The 16,149-nt window shown below is 38.4% G+C and overlaps 1 protein-coding gene across 3 annotated transcripts in view; it reads right to left on the bottom strand.

The window, feature by feature from the left end:
• DYRK1A (dual specificity tyrosine phosphorylation regulated kinase 1A) overlaps positions 1–8,188 on the bottom strand; it is a 169,178-nt gene extending 160,990 nt beyond the window's left edge. For all 3 annotated transcript variants that reach the window (XM_039369876.1, XM_039369884.1, XM_039369892.1), the window contains exon 1: positions 5,430–8,188. The gene's annotated coding sequence lies outside the window, so the exon portion shown is untranslated. The remainder of the gene's footprint in view (positions 1–5,429) is intronic.
• Positions 8,189–16,149: the final 7,961 nt, after the last annotated feature.

Below are 16,149 nucleotides of genomic sequence, written 5' to 3' on the forward strand. Positions count from 1 at the left end.
CTTTGCAACATCTCTCTGTCTTCTCTCTCTGGATACTTAGTAATCATTTTTTTCTGGAGCAAACTGTCTTCACCAAGAGGAGACCATATCCTTAACTTTTAGAACTGTTGGACTGGACCAGATCACACAAAGAACATTAATGATGGGCACCAATACATAGTGTCTCTATGGTAGGACAGAAAATTCTAGAATAGATTTGACCCAGTTGTCAAGAAGCCACATAATCAATGATATTTTTTTTTTCATACAATCATTATCCCAACTCTTGTGGAACTCTACTATGAACAAAGTTTGGGAAATGTTGTTCAACTGATTTCTTTAGAGACATCAAATATCCACAGGATGAAAGCTACAGATTTCATTGCAAGAAAATAAATTTAGGCTGAGGTGATAAATATCTGTTAAAAAAAAGCTTACATTTTGTATTTTGTATAAATTATTTATTCAAAATGTAAATGATCAAAATATTATAGGGTTTAATTTTCTTTTCCGACCTATTCTCTTCTACTTTTAACTATTACTAATGGTTAATACTTTATACTAATATTGATAATAGTATTTACTAATTACTAGTCATAGTAGCCAAAACTATTGATCAAAATCATGCAAATATAACAGATACTATTGGAACATACTGCAATTCATTGCACCTGACCCTTTTCAGCAGTATAATGTCCTTTCAAACATAATGGTCCAAATTTGCAGCTTTTCAAATGGAACCACAGCATAGATATTTGTAAGGACATTATGATACAAGCAAATTCCTTCTTTAAGAATCTCTGCTCAAGCTCAAAGAAGAATTTCTCCCTCAACTAGTATTACAGTTAAATTTACATAAAGTACAATCTTCACTAAGACTTTATTACTACATATAGTCCTCAACTTACAACTATTAAGCCAACAATTTCTGAGAACTGGGGAAAAAATTGAAACTCTGATTTTATATATGGTGACGACAGCAAGACTGCTGTATCCACAAAAGTAAAAGGATGCCTCGATTCCCACCATGGATGAATGGTTACAAAAGCTGATGGAATTAGCAAAGATGGTCAAATTGACTGTGCTGATAAAAAAGAAAAGAACATAAGTACTTTTGTTTCTACTTGGAAGCTGCTTCTGAACTTTGTGCTTGAAGTGGAAAAAAAATGATATCATGATTTTGAGTTTTACTGATTAGACTGATTTGCAGATACAGAAATGACTAGCGCATACTATTATAGAAATGTAAAAAGTTGAGATTTGATTTTAATGTCTTATTTTACTGCAACAGAGAAAGTCTGACGTCAATGCCTTTTGTTTCTCCCCCCCTTCACACCTTTTTTGTTTTCCCTTTTTCTATTGTTGTCACCTACTATTTGCTTTTGTATTTTCACATTTTATGTTATAAATAAATAAAACTAAAGAAATTTTTTAAAAAGCCAAATATTTCTGTTGCAAAACAAGAGTTTTGCCCCATTTTATACAACTCTTCTTACCAAAATTAAGTGAACCACTGCAGTTGTTATGTTAGTAACAACCAGTCTTAAGCCACATTTTTCAATGCCATTGTAACTTTGAACAGTCACTAAATGAATGGTTGTAAATTGAGGCCTACCTGTATAAGATAATACAGAACTTCTGAGTCAAAGGATTGAAGCTAGTTTAAGGGATGTTTCTCTACTGATGATGAAATTCCTTCATTCCTGAGACCACAAACAACTGCTCTACTTATTACCGTAGCTTACTTTGCTTATACTGAAATCCTCAGAACAAACAAGTTATTATTTAAATGAAGTAATGAATGGAAATTTAGTCTCGCTTTAACCCAATAGAAGAATAATCTCTGACTTTAGGAAAATTAGAATTTTATTTGAAGCTTTTAGTAAACAATGACTATTATACATATATAAAAAATAACTTTGAAAGTGAAATTGATTCTCTAGTGAACTTGATTTATTTTACAGAACCTTAACAGTAATTATTATACTGTTTTCAAAATTCAGAATTTAAAATAGATGACTATCAGACAATAGGAAATATCTTGTTTAATACGTTATTTATTTTCCTACACCGCATAAAGTTGAGAATTTGTGAAAAATAATTTACCACTTTCAGAATCAGCATTACAAAACCGAGTTTTCAAATTTTCATATGGTTTATTTACAAACATACTAAGCAAATTTTAAACATTAAGGTTGCAACCCTATATCCACTTAATAGAAGGTAATAAAGAGCGTTGGATATATTGACTGTCTTGAGTTATTTGTAAAAATAATAAAGGTAGGATATAAATAAATACATTAAATATATAAATAACCTGCCAGAATTCATTCTCCAGATAGGCAATAAAGTATATTCAACTTAGTTTACTGCCAACTAAGTTTATATAGAATTTTAAACTATGACGCATACATTCTGCAATCCCATTCGCTATAGCACACTCTTCCACATTAAAATATTTCTAAATAGAGCAGTAATCATGCAAAAGTTAAAATAACAGAAAAATTAAATTATTTCATTACCTCATATTTTCATATTCAATGTCAAAATAAATAAACTTTATCTGACTATATATTTTATAAGAACCAAAAGATAAATATAATGAATTCAATATAAAAGTCTCAATCCATATCATGCCAATTAGGCTGTCAAGCTAACTTTTGAAAGTAATACAAGAATGGTAGCTATTTAATTATTATAAGTATTTAAATAGTATTTAGATTGCAGTCCTATACTTCCCAGAATTGTCAGATTTGTCCTGTAAGTTATTAGAGAAACGGGTCCAAATTCAAATGGGAAAATTCAGCTCCAAATTGGGGCAATCCAACAGAAATTTTAGAACTGCTCTACTTGGATACATTACTTATTACTTATTAGACTTATTAGAAAATAAACTTCTCTGATTACAAATAAATTCATTTCTGAAAAGACTAATACAGAATTGTGCAGTTAACATTCAATATAAATCATGCACTTTTACAGGGAGAGGGAAGAGATCAGTGAATTAAATAAGACTTACTTTCAGAATAAAAATTTATTAGGCTGGCCTGTGAATAACTTCTGTCACTATTCCATCTTGTATAAATTTGTAATAATTTTTCTTCTGTATTTCACCATTCTACAATTGAGCACTTTTAAACAAGTGCAGATAGGTACAATATATCAACAAGAGGTCAGTCTATGTTCTGCAATTAATCTTATTGTTCTGTACTCAGAAAGGAACTTTTAACTCTTAAGACTTAACTTATTCTTACATGTATCTTGATAGTTACTTAGGTATCACGTATTTCAAAGAGAAAGATCATTATATTTTGCAAAAAGTGACAGGGATAAAATTTAATAATCTCTCTTATCAATGTACTTGATAGTTTACATTAATAAAATAACTGACCAATGTAAGATATAAGCAACAAATCTTTTAATATGCAAGTCATTCATTTATACATATAATAAATAACCAATTGGAAAGCAACTTCTAGCAAAGTTGGTTAGGAAATCTAACAGGAACTGGGTTATTACTTACATTTCACTGCGACATGCCTTGTTTTACACACTTCAAAACAATACTAAAACATTTTTGTCTGGTAAAGTAGAACAGTCTACCCCAAAGGAAGATAGTTTATGTTTTATACTATAGATTCAATTCCATATTTTATTTTTTAGTTAGCACACTAAGCTCAACTGATTTACTTCTAAAACATGCAGAAAGTTAGGCTCCAATTCAAAATACTAATACTAAGAATAAAAATGCACTTTTAAAAGTTTGATATATTGCTAAGTAAGCATACATAAAACTATAGTACACTGATTTTACATTCTAGCAGCAAACCCTTTTTTCTTCTTACATTTCTGCAAAACAAATATTTTAAGAATTTATAAATTTAGTTCAAAACCAAGTAAAGCTAAGTTGAATAAACTCATAATTTTATTAAAAATCTAATAAAGTATACTACATTTAGGACTGCAAGTTGAACCAATCTCTAAACTAACAGGACTGATATTGACAATTACAATAGCTGTAATTTTCAATAGTGCATGCCACTGACATGGCACTTTTAGAAGTATAATTAAGTCAACTTTAGACTTAAAATATTGAAATGCACAAAATTTTATACAAGACATTTACTACAACAAAACTTACATTTTCCAACAATATGGTTCAAAAGAACACTACTTCCTAGATTTCTTTTCCACCAGTAATACAATGCAATGTACCCAATTCCAAAATTTTACTTTCAAGCAAATGTAATATAGGATATCATAAAATGACTGTTGTGCTACAGTAACTTCTTTTAGCATATTATTCAGAAAGAAAACAAATTACACACATACAATTGTTTGGAACTGAGATTTAATCCTTTTTACGCGGCCTAATCAATTCTCTTTACTGCTTTCCCATAGTCCTAATCAGTTATTATGAAGTTACACAGAAAGAGGTTCAATTTTTGTTCTAATCAAAGAATTGATTTGGAAATTAAGACATATGCAAATTCTATGCGTACAGGATTTATTCAGAGGTTAACCTCATTCATTTCAACAAGATTTGCTCCTTGATAAATGTATCCTTAATGAGTTCAATTTCTGCTTATGTGGAATCCAGGGATAGAATTCACATAAAACAGTATATATATTTACACAGTATATGCAGTATATGTAGTTAGGCAAAACCATAGAGTATTGATTTATAATTTACAGAAGATAAAACTACATTTTGTGTTTTCTGATAAGTTAATGAAAGTATAATAAATAACCTTGTCTCCATGGAGAAATAATCTGATGTCTTATTATAGAATTCTATAGAAATCAATGCTTATCTCCGAGTAGGTGTAGTTCAAGATAAAATGTAATTTAGAAATCAATTGAATGCATTTATTCTAGTGAAATTCTCTTTTTTAGCTGAGAACTGATACTAAATCTATTTTATTTTTAGTTTTGTATATTAAAATTAAACCCTTCCTGTGACAAGACTCTACAATATGTCTATACTGCAATGACCCTAGGTGAGTAAAAATAGAAGATTTGCCGTGATTATACCAGTACCTAGGAGGTTAACAGTCCAGTGCCTACATTCGCCTCTTCTTATAACAGGTGCTAATCCAAACCTGCTGATTTTTCTGCCTACCTGCCCGAGAGGTTGCGGAAAGAGGAGAACTTCTTCCTCCTCCACCTCGGGCCAGGTAAGAGCAAAGCCGAGTTACCAAAACCAATCCATTATCCAGGTGGGGAAAGGCCTCAGCCTCACCTTCACAACTTACAACAGAACTTCCCTACAAAACTAACCGGGAATAAAAGGGTACAAGAAACCGGTGTCTGCTTTTCCCTCCGCTAGATCGGCCTCCTCGTTTGCCTAACCACCGGAGCGGCCCAGGCTCCCTCTTCAAGATGGCAGCGGCCCCTCTCTCCCAATGCCATTGAGCCGGCGGCCCACTGCTAGAGGCCCTACCACTTACCGTATATCGGGGCGGTGGCCGCCTCTGGTTACTGTCCGGGCTGCCGCAGTTGTCCTGTACTGACCAAGGCCTCCTCCTGTCTCGGGATTCAGGAGGGAAGAGAGTGGTGGCGGCAGCAGCGGGTGGGTTCAGTTCATTACCCTCCTCAGCCAGCGGCCCAACCCAGCAGCTTCTCCGCAGTCTTTCCCACCCGGCTTGTATCACTTCACTCGACACGTTCGGGCCCCGTGCAAAAGGGAGCAGGGCCTTGGCCTCGAAGCGGAGCCAATCGCGCACCTCCCTCTCCTGGAGGAGGGCAGCCCGGCCCGGCGGGCGGATCCGCGGCGTTTCCTGGCCGGGCAGATTTTCTATCGCTCACAAAATGGCGCGCGTTCCAAACCTGCGCAGCGATCGGCAGCGGGGCACGGGCAGAGCTTGGTGGTTGCGATTTCAGCTCTGCCGCTTGAGCCCAGGCCAGGGAGAGCGGAGAGAGTCAGAGCGGCACGGGCGAGAGGGGAGCGCGGCCCAGCGCCGAACAGAACCCCCGGGAACTCACTCGCGCCCCCTCCCTGCCTGCTTGCTGCCAGCCAGCCAGCCGCCTGCTCTCCTCCCCCTTCTGAGCGCCGCCGCCGCCGAGCCGGCTTCTCAGGAACTGCGCTTCGGATCACTTCAGACCGCACACACGCGCACCCGGAGTCGTCCCGCTTCGTCCCGGTGCAACTGGCCAAAGAGAAGGTACCCCTCCGTCACCGAAATCCGAAGGAAAAATAATGCACGTAAAGTTATAATTCGGGCGGGAAGAAAAATTATTTTAAAAAAAGCCCAACTGACAAAATGGCGACGAGAAGAGCCTGTTACTATAGCAACTGTCAATCACTCCACAAGAGTCCCGCCCATGCCAGGCGGGAATCCGTGCTGAGAAGAGAGGCGAGAAAGGCATGGCCGAAGGCGGAGCTTGGTCGCCTTGGCGACTGCGGCTTCATTCCGTTCCCAATTCTATGATATTATAAATTCCGGGACCGGTTTCTTTCGTGGTCATTAATGCTTGATGGAAGATTGCGGTCGTTAGCTTCCGCCATCTAAGTGGATTTCTTTCGGAACGGACTGAATGAGGAGTAAGCCTTTCCAATATTAATTTGGGAAGAATTTTCCAAGGTTAGAACTGAACCTCTTCCACACAAGAAGTAGCTGCTGCCTTTTTTCGTCTGCTTTTGGATTTGTCATGGATCTAGCTGATGGGAAGCAGTCAAAATAGCTTCAGGCACAAATATCCGTTCTATGTGTAGATAAAGTCCGGAGCAGGAGATTGCAGTGTTTTCTGTCTGTATGACTACCACCTAAGTACCGTAAATCCAACATGCGGGTGTCCCACTGCAACCTATAAGCTGTTTGTGACGGTCAGTTTCTGTTATACAAGCGCAAACGCATGATTTCCTGGCCCTGGAATGCTTAAGGTACTCTGTTTTTGCTGGAGACCAATATAATTTCTGTTACAAATTTCAGGCTTGTTGCAAGAGATCCACTGATAATGGTATAAAACTTTGGAATGTCTGGAAGATGCATCGATAATTACAACTGGAACTCATTCATAATTGAACTTTTTATTTGTATGTGCAAATAATTCTATAGATACTTAATATTCTTGGAGCACATACTTTTGTTAACAAAAGTTATTAGCCACCGCCAGGGTGGCCAATGTGAGAGGTTTTCAGATCCAGTAGCATCTGGAGGACCACACGTCTCATTTCTGTTCTAAATAGAATCTCTTAATTTATGATATTTATACATTACTGGTTTAACAAAAAGTCATTGCAGGTTAACTAATATGAAACCACAAAAACATGTCCCCAACAAAAAAGCAACTTTTGACAATTTCCCAAAAAATGTTAGGACATCATTTGAATATTAAGAGGTAAGTTCTATAATACAGGAGATGAGTTAGAAAAAATTGAACTTCAAACTCACTCATCTCACCTGTGTGTAGGGGGAGAGACCCAACATACCCTTTCAGAACAAATGAATTAATTCTATTTGAAATAGGCAACCCCTATAGATACTCAAGAGGCCAAGCCATGAAGTACTTTATAGCTCAAAACTAGCTGTTTGTACTCTGAAGCCAGTGTAGAATGTTGTATTGACACCAGCTATGACTCCTTGATAGTTTTAAATTTTAAGCCCAATTTAAAGCACGTTGCAATACTTGGCTTCAGTGCTAATAAAGGTATTTATCAGTGATATTTACTAATTATCATACTTCAAGAAGAGCTGCAGCTGGCATACTAGCTGTTAATTTAGGAGGACAGCCCAGTTGTTCTTTTGTGGGATGTGTTTTCCCGTGCTGAGTTATTTTGGCAGGGCAGCGTGTTAGAAGGTTTCTGAACTAACAAGTTTGGTCTGCTGGGATTCAACTTCAGTTTGTTTCTCTTCACCCAGTGCCTAACAAATCTAGACAATTGATCAGGTGCATTGCAGCCCAGAGTGGCAATATGTAATTGGCTAGTGGCATACCAATGGTATACCCTGGACCACCTCCAGTGGCTTTATGTAGAAATTACATGGAGGCAGAGAAAAAGGTAACACTGCAGCATCTACAAATGACCAAACACATAGTTTGACTTCCTATTATCATTGATTGACTTGGGACAGGAACAGTAATACTGTAAAGCAGTGGTTCTCAACCTTTTTAATGCCACGACCCCCAACCGGTCGTAAGTCAAGGACTACTCAACCGGTTGTAAGTCGAGGACTACTCAACTGGTGCAGCACCGTTTGCAGAATAGGACTTTTGGCGGGCTCAGCGGGGCAGAGACAGCCTGGACAATTCCTATTGGCTTTTGAAAGCCAATAGAATTAGACTCTATTCAAGAGAGTCTATTCTATTGGCTTTCAAAAGCCAATAGAATAAAAGGGAGTAGCACAGCTAAGAAAAAGGGGAAAAAAATGGCGGACTGCGTTGTTTGGCGACCCCCGTGAAATGGTCGTTCGACCCCAAATGGGGTCCCAACCACAGGTTGAGAACCACTGCTGTAAAGCAATGTTCCCAATTGTAACCCTCATAGGATGTCTAGAAGGATGCCTTGAAAAATCCAAGAGGAGTACATTCCTTCCATCCCTGTCCTAAGATAGGTTATCAATAAGGGCAAGCAATACACTTTCCATTTCACATCTAGGAACTCCACCAGGGCATCTCATGCCCAGGGGCTTTACCAAGGCATCCTGTTCCCAAGTCAGACATTAGACAGATCGATGCAGTTTCCATTCATGCCCAAATAAATGAATGGTTGCTTTGAAAAAGAGAGATCAGTTGTTAAAACATAGATTTCCAGTTGTGAATACATTGAAACAACAGTGCACTCAAAGTATGCAAATGTTTCCTAGAGGAAGAACTCCAAAAACAGCCCAATGGTGATTGACAATACAGAATGATTACAGAATGCTTACTGATTACAGTACTGACAGACAAAATGAAATGGAGTATTATGGAAGAGGATTAAATTCTATCCAGACTGCTATAAAGAATTCTCCATCTTGAAATATTGCATGTCTACCTTGCTATATGTATACATTTAACCTAATCTTTATTAACGTATTTCTAGAAAATGTGGATACATGTGTTCCTAAATGAATGTATACCTGTGTTTGTGCTGAGTTCAATCTCCATTATTACTATTCTTAAGAATGGTAACTTTAGAAGCTTTCTAACCTTGTGATAGATCCGTTAAAAGTAAATTATAATAAAAAATATTGCTGTATAGGAAATTCTAGTAACCCAAATAAAAAAAATTCTTTTCCCACCCCTTGTGGGTAGTATGTGTCTTCTCAATCTTGGGTCCTCAGTCAGAGTCCTGAGGGTTTGCGGGTTCTGTACAGCAACCTTAGCTGTTCTTAGCACTGCATTCTTTTGGACAGGGAACTTTGATGTTCATGGGATCTGTTGGAGCCACTCTCTCAGCTTAGGTGTCACAGCCCCTAGTGCTCCTTCCACCACTAGTACCACTTTGGCCTTAACTGTTCACATCTTTTTTAGTTTCTCCTTTGGGCCCTGGTACTTTTTCAACTTCTCATATTCTTTTTCTCATATTTTTTCCTGATGTTGCTGTCACATGGCAACACTACATCACCACCACTATTTTCTGCTCCTTGTATACTACCACAATGTCTGATTCATTGGCCAGTAGCTGTTTGTCCATCTGGATATAGAAGTCCCACAGGATCTTAGTTCTGTTCTACATGACATTCTGTGCAATCTCTTATCTGGGCTTGGGAAGGTCTAACCCATATACTGTACCAATGTACCTGTACACAATGCCACATACTTGGTTATACCATTTAGTGTATTCTGTTCCTGCCTGCATCTTGTACCCTGCCACTGTGTTGGACTGTCTGCATAGTCTTCACTTCAGGTCCTATCTAATATGGCAGGTGAGAATTCTATCACTGAATCACCAATGCATGGGTTCTACCTAATGTGACTTTTGCTGCTATGGATCTGGTGCTTAGTGCCTGATCCTGTGCTGCTATTATTAATGCATCATCATCATTATTACTTCAGTATTTATTTCTGGCCCTTTCCAGCCACTAGTAAGATTTTCCAATGTCAGCCACCTCAGCTATTTGTTGATGGTATTTCCCATGCAGGGTCTTGTCTTGCCATGGCACTTCCTCTGCTGGATCGTCCTTCCATGTCTGCTGCTGCTCTGGATTTCAGGACAGCGACTTGGCCACTCACCAGACTCCACCAAACTCTTTCCTGTTGGTATACAATCTTGAGTAGCTAATCATATTTTAACCTAGGATCCTGGATGAAATCAGCCAATGCAATCAGTCTCTAGTACAATGTGTTGTGCAGCACATAATGGGTAAATAAACTCTAGTCTACTTCATTTATCCATAGGTAAACAAAATCATTTATGTGTGGTGTTAAACCGTGATTTCATTTTTGTGATTTTCTGAACAAGACCCAATTTATAAGGTACTACCGTGTTTCTTCGAAAATAAGACTAGTCTTATATTTTTTTGGCCTCCAAAAAAGGCACTAGGTTTTATTTTTGGAGTAGGGCTTATTACTTTCACGTACAGGAGGCGGAGAGGGCGGGGGCTGACGGGAGTGTAAGCGCTGCTACCGCCAGCCCCATCTTCTCCATCCCACCGTCTGCTGGTGCTGCCGTGAGGTGAGGCGAGGCAGGTGGCGGGGATGGAGCTGCTTCCCTATGCCTGCCAGACACCTGCCGAAAGCAGCCAGGGGCAGCCCCATGCTTGCCTCGCACAGCTGGCATGAGAGCTGCAGTGCCCACCAGGGCCCAAAGAGTGGGGGGCTGCCCCTGCCCCTGGCTCCTGCTGCCAAGGAGCTGGAGAGATGGCCACACACACACACCCAGAAGCCTTGCCTCCCCTAAACTTGCTTTTCAGCTGCATTGCATTTTTTCGTCTATTTATCAGCCTCTGCTATGTGCAGGGAAACCAAAATAGTTTGTGGGATTTAAAAAAAAAGCTCAATCAGACTTTCCAACTTCATCTTTTTTTGGGGGGGGGGTCACTTTTTTTTCAGTCACTTAAAAAGCCAAGCAGCAATTGCTTGGGGTGAAGATAAGGGGGAGTGAAGAAATTTTCCTCTCCCTGTAGGCTCTCCTGACGTGTGCGACACCAGCTGGCCATGCCCCACATCTAGCTGACAATCCTATGGGGCTTATTTTCGGGGTAGGGCTTATATCAGTGGTTCTCAACCTGTGGGTCGGGACCCCATTTGGGGTCGAACGACCATTTCATGGGGGCCGCCAAACAATGCAGTCCGCCATTTTTTTCCCTTTTCCTTAGCTGTGCTACTCCCTTTTATTCTATTGGCTTTTGAAAGCCAATAGAATAGACTCTCTTGAATAGAGTCTAATTCTATTGGCTTTCAAAAGCCAATAGGAATTGTCCAGGCTGTCTCTGCCCTGCTGAACCCGCCAAAGTCCCATTCCGCAAACGGTGCTGCACCAGTTGAGTAGTCCTCGACTTACGACTGGTTGAGTAGTCCGCAACTTACGACCGGTTGGGGGTCGCGGCATTAAAAAGGTTGAGAACCACTGGCTTATATTATGCCTTCCCCCCAAAATCAAGGTAAGGCTTACTTTCGGGGTAGGTCTTACTTTTGGGGAAACACAGTATACACATACATAGTAAGCCACAAACAAATCTCATTATATTGTAGCCATAGTTATTGGTTTAAACAGTTAGGCTGAAATGCTGAAATAAAAGACAGATATTTTAACATTTTAAATTAAATTTGCATTAAAACATGAGCCTGCTAATTCTTTGCTGAATCAAAATGTCCCATAAATATTTATGAGATTTGAACAGGTATGCACAATCTATACACCCAAAATCATTCTTGCTTATTTAACAAATTATGATTAAATTAACCATTGCTTAGATCAGGCATGTCAAACTCGTGACATTGCACGACGTATCGGGACTTTTTCCCCATTGCCGGCAATGGGGTGGGCACAGTTTCAGTGTGACGCATCCGGCCCACGGGCCGGCAGTTTGACATGCCTGGCTTAGATGGTTTGCATTTTGCAATAAACCATACATTAAATATATTTTACTAAATAAACCTCCACTGGGTGCATTTGCATAATATCCAGAGCTACAAATCACACCTTATAAATCATAATAGCTTGAGTCACAATTAAACCAAAATTAAAATTATTACATAATTTAGCATCTTTAATGTATGTGGTTTTAAAAGAGAAGAAAAGTTTAAATCTGAGATAACATGGTGATTATTCAGTATATTAAAGATTACATGGTGATTTATTCAGTATATTAAAGAAACAAACAAACTAAATATGCATTACAAAAGTTCAGAATGGGGGAACTTATAACAACTTATAACAGTTCATTTAGTGATCATTTGAAGGTACAATGACCATTTTCACTCTTATGACTATTGTAGCATCCTTGTGGTCAGACACTTGCTTCGCAACTAACTCATATTTAGGATGGTTGCAATGCCCCAGGGTCATGTGATCACCTTTTGCAACCTTCTGACAAGCAAAGTCAATGGGAAAGCCAGATTCATTTAATATTCACATTACTAACTTAACAGCTGTAGTAAGAAAAGTCATAAAATCGGGCAAAATTCACTTAACTGTCTCGCTTAGCAAAAGAAACTTTGGGCTCAATTGTGGTCATAAGTCGAGGTCTACCTATATCCCAAGTTTCCATTTACTTCTTCATCTAATTTTCTGTTTACCAGAAATATTTTCAATTACTATGGTACCATTTAAAAATTATCTTAACAACACCTTCCTCTTGCTAATAGCTGAAGACTCTAACCTTAATAGTTTTGAAGCAGCTAGAAAACTACAATGTAATATATGTTACCAAAACTTTTCTGAAATAATCAGTTATTAAATGAGAATATCCACTTGACTAACATATCAAACAAGTATTTTCACTCACTCTTTATTTTAAATGCAGCCATTCCAGTCTCAATATCATCTAAGTTATTAAAATTTATATCTATCTTTTTTTTCTGATGATAGCTTATTTACCTCCTGCCATATTTGGGTAATAAACTCAGACAGAAGGTTATTTGAGAAGATCAAGCTGTTTAGCTTTCTTCTTATCAGTCATTATGACCCCCCAAAAAAGTTGTGACTAAAATTCAATTTTTATAACCAGCTAACAAGAAGAGGAAGGCTGTAAATAACTTTCTTATATTACACAGCTTACATTACATAGACATCTGTACATATAAACATAAAATAAGAACAATAAATCCAGCAATACAGAATGTTAAAATTGTAATGATAATGTTATATTATGATCAAAAACCATTTATTTGGACCTTATTCATTCTTATTCAGACTTCAATCCTCTACAGTTTATTTTGTTTTCATATTTTAATTCCCGAAGCTCTTGCTGCATTTGGAAAGTAGGTTTAAAAAAATCTTAATTTATTACTGATAATCACTGAACTATTTAACTCAGATTTTGATACCATATCCCATTTTTTGACAGCATCTGAGACTTTTTAAACTCAGGGGTGGAGGGGGGGCATTGAAATATGCATTTGAATCCAGTCTTACTGGCTGGGATTGCATAACACTATTAAGCGGTAAAATACTATGGAGGAATTCAAAAACATACTAAAAAACAAAAGGAGACTTACATCAGCATCAGCATAAGAAGAAGGGAGACTGAAATAGCAAGACAAGTAAGAGTGTTATGAGAACCCTGGCAAAGGAGCTCTCTCTCAGCAATATGTGTCAGCCCTTCACAGTAGAACAGGCTGGGAAACCAAAATCATACATGCTAATATATATTTTATTATAAGGTTATATAAACAGAATTTTGCAAGTCTGGATATGCTTTCTCCCTCCCTTCATCTTCTTGAGAACTAGGTGGGTCTTGTCTAAGATGCTTATTCGAGTTAGACACTTCTGCCCTGGACTCAGCCCTCTTCTATTTGACCCTTGCATGGTTATGGCTCTTCTTCCGTTTCCTCAAGGTTAATTCTTTTGCCCATAAGATAAAAAAAGATTTGTCACATGAATATGCTACAAAGATTGTCAAGACCAAAAAAACATCAGCAAGAACTGTTTCTTGGATAAATTATTATTAGGCAGAGAAGGATACAATTCTTCAATGTCAACTATTTGGAAATGTGGATATTCCACATGCACAGGATCTATGAAAATAACGGGTAAAGACTTGTGATGCTCTGAGTTTAATTTCACCCTTTGAATTCTGATGAAGTGAATAGGGTACTGGATAGCAGAAGCTGTCATCTTGAAGTTGAACACTAGAGTTGACCTGGTTCCTTCAGCAGATGGAGAAATTAAGAGCTGAATCTGGGAAGTTGTCAATGCTTACTAAGTACCATCTTTCCCTGAAAATAAGGCCTACCCGAAAATGAGCCCTAGCTTGATTTTGAGGGTGGGCCTAATATAAGCCCTACCCCCAAAATAAGCTCTAGTTTTGGGGCAAGGTACACACCTAAAAAACAAGCTAGGGTGGGGTGGGGGTGTGGAGCTACCCCACACATCCTATACCCACTTACCTTGCAGCCAGGCCTTTCCTCGCTGGCCCACTTCTTCTGCGGTATCTTCTGCAGCTAGACTTGCATTTCTCAGTCACAGGCCTTTCCAGAAAGCCACTGCAGCCGAGAACCAAGCTATGGATTCAATCCACAGCTCAGTTCTTGGCTTCAGTGGCCTTCCGGAAAGGCTTAACTGCGAAATGCAGGCCAGAATGCAGCTGCAGAATAAAGCTGCTCCTTTGGCCACAGAAGAAGTGGATCGGCTGGGCAGTGCTGTTGGTGTCAGAGGTGAGCATAAAAGACATCCCCCCAAAATAAGACATGGTGCCTCTTTTGGAGGCAAAACAAAAAAAAACAAAAAACCCCGGTCTTATTTTCGGGAAAATACAGTAATGTAATAATGTAATCTTGAAAAGTCCCACCTTTGAACAAGATACATAAGACAGCCAATAATAATTCAATTTTATTCTGCTTTGGTGAGATCCTTCTTTATTTTACATCTATTTTATAATAGTTTTATTATTTTTCTGAATGGATTTTACAGTTCAGCTAATATTTCGTCTCATAGGATTAAAATATTTAGGATTAGAAGATTAGGCAACATATTTGAATCCAATGTATTGTTTTACTTCTAGACCAGTATCTTTACTAAATGATCCTCTGTTTTAGACACTATAATGAGTATTAATCACATTTAATCCATTCTGGCCTGTTAAATATTATGGTAGCTGAACTAAAGAGAAGGCTGTTTTCCCTACTCCTATTACAGAGAAAAGTTAAATTGATGTGTGGGTATAGTCTGCCCTACCAGTCATTTATATCAGCAGAAAAATCCTGTGGGCATTATTCTAAATACCAATGACGTTTATTTGGCTAAAGGACTAAAACATAGTATTCAGACTACTGTGTCAAACAAAATTCTAATTTTAAAGTTATCCCTTTCTTACGATCACCAGTAGTGGGAGACTTGAGTATAGTTTACCAGACCTGGACTGAAAAAATCCGGGAGACTATTAGATTGCAGCAAATCTCTGTGATCTTCCAAATTTTTGCAGCCCAAATTTATACTAAAAAAAGATGCGCAAAACCAAGGGTGTAGTCTTTCTTCCCTGCTACCCTAACACTAATGTAATTTATAACCTATTCATTGTATCCAGACCATGTATGAAACAGGAACAGAAAATCTCTCTTAACAAATTCCTCAGATCTTTAGCTCCCCCATAACAATTCTATCTAAAAATAAGGAAGTGACAGCCTATACGCAAGATAAAGGTAGCTTAGAACAGGGCTTTTCAACCTTTTCACCCATTGTACCACTTTTAGGATATGGCTGGAGTACCACCTTTCGCCTAGCAACGTGTCAAAAACTTGGTAACAAAAAAAAAGAAAAAAGTGATAAAAGTACAGATAGTCCTCAACTTACAACAGTTCGCTTAGTGACTGTTCGAAGTTACAATGGCACTGAAAAAAGTGCCCCCCAAGCCACAGCCAAGCAAGACACCTGCCTGCCCGCCCGGCGGCACTCTTCGTCCTGCTTGAGGTTTTCATTGTTGTAAGCATTTCTGTTGAGGATTGGCAGCGGGGGTGGGGTGGGGTGTTTGGTTTTTATTCCCCCCATCTTCTGGGTGGTTGCAGCAGGTTTTGGTCACTTCACATGACCCTGGGACACTGTGACCGTCATAAATATGAATCAGTTGCCAAGCATCTGAATGT

Source organism: Crotalus tigris, unplaced genomic scaffold (assembly GCF_016545835.1).
Source record: "Crotalus tigris isolate CLP2741 ecotype Arizona unplaced genomic scaffold, ASM1654583v1 scf7180000017601.7605149639:7615979, whole genome shotgun sequence".
Classification (NCBI taxonomy): Eukaryota; Metazoa; Chordata; class Lepidosauria; order Squamata; family Viperidae; genus Crotalus; species Crotalus tigris.